Source organism: Protobothrops mucrosquamatus, unplaced genomic scaffold (genome assembly GCF_001527695.2).
Source record: "Protobothrops mucrosquamatus isolate PMUCROS unplaced genomic scaffold, P.Mucros_1.0 scaffold262, whole genome shotgun sequence".
In the NCBI taxonomy this organism is placed as follows: Eukaryota; Metazoa; Chordata; class Lepidosauria; order Squamata; family Viperidae; genus Protobothrops; species Protobothrops mucrosquamatus.
Window position 1 is genome coordinate 524,352 of NW_015386609.1, and position 1,721 is coordinate 526,072.

A 1,721-nucleotide genomic window follows, 5' to 3' on the forward strand; every position below is an offset into this window, starting at 1 on the left:
CGCGGCTGCAGCTTCACTCCGCAATGAGCCGCCCGGGCTCCGCTCCGGCTGGCGGCGGCGGCGGAGGAGGAGGAGGAGGGGGCAGAAGGGGCGGGGAGGAGGAGGAGGAAGGGGCGAGGCAAGCGCCGAGCAAACGGGGGTCCGCGGGAGAGCCGCTCCTGGCTGCGGGCGGCGGAGCGCGGCCCCTGCAGAGCGAGCGAGCGAGCGAGCGAGCAGCGATGCCGGCACTGGGCAGAGCCCGCGAGAGCTGCCAGGGGAGGGGCGACCGGCCTCCCGCGGACTAGCACCCTCGGCTCGCTTGCGGGCGGGCGCGTTCTCAACTTCGACGGGGCGGAGGGGGTCGCCTCGCCCACTCCTCTGCCAGGAGCGGCTGCCGCTTGCGCGGGGATCGGGCGCCCACCTGCGCCCCTTGGCTGCGTCCAGCACCAGCAAGACACACACACACACACACACACTCACACTCACACACACACACTCTCCTCCGGGCAGGGCTGGCTGATGACCCTGGCCTGCATTTGCACCAGACGTTCTGCTTCCCGGGGATGCGGGTGGTGGGCCCCTTATTCAGACGTGTGTTGGGGTCCCCAACTCCATAGAGTCTGAAGTCAGCGTTGCCCAGGTGAACTCGAGTCCGCCCTACAACTTTTCTCTCTCACCTGCAGCCCGGAGAATTCCTCCGAGCCAGGCGGGCCTTGGAGGAAATGACTCCTATTGTGGGGAATGCCAAGGGACTTGTATTCCGGTCTCTTCTGCCCAGAGCCTCTTCCGTCATCCACGGATGGACACCTGGGCCCAGTGGCTGCTCCCCTTCTGCCACTGCAGGACACCCTCAGGCCCAACCCAACCCAGGCTGATGACCTGCTGGCTTCTTCTCGCCTGCTTTGACAGCTGCTTCCAGATGCTGAGGCCAGCACTTTGCTAAGGAGGCTTCAGGTGCTTGGTCAGCATCTCCGAAGGGATGTCAGAGCTGCAAACTTAAGCCAGAGCTGGATTAGGGTGGGGTTTTCTTGCGGGGAAACTGAGGCCAGGTTGCCGAAGTGGTCCTCTGTGGCCATGATTCGTTTCGCTTACCGGTAGTCCTCGATTTACGACAGTTCGTTTAGTGACCACTCAAAGTTACAACAGCATGGAAAAGAGTGTCTTATAACCATTTTTCACAGTTCCATCCTCTGTAGCACCATAGCAGGATTCTCACCATGCCACCTATAGGGTTATAACTTTGACCATCCTCCCCATGATCCTGTAACTCAGAGGTCCCCAACCTTTTGGGCACCAGGGACCGGTTCTGTGGAGAAAGGTTTTTCCACGGACCGGAGAGTGCGTGGTTTTGTGTGCTGCCTGCATCCCACGGATGGAGCTTTGCTTGTTTGTGTGGACCGGTTGTTGGCATGCTGCAGCCCGGTACCGGTCCACGGACCAGGGGGTTGGGGATCCCTGCTTTAGCTCCTTGCCTATTGTGACCTGCCACAAAATAGCTTTTGCTTGATTTGAGGGAAGTTGTTTGGGGCTGGATTTTCAAATGAGGTAGCCCAGATCCTTCATCTGCAATGCTGTCTGGTGGCCCAGTCTCTGCTTACCCCTTTGCATTACAAGCATTCGTTTCGTGACCATTGGAAGTTAACAGTAGCACTGAAAATGTGATTTATGATCATTACTTATGCCAGGGATCCTCAAACTTGGCCACTTTAAGACTTGTGGACTTCAACTCCCAGTAGAGAGGC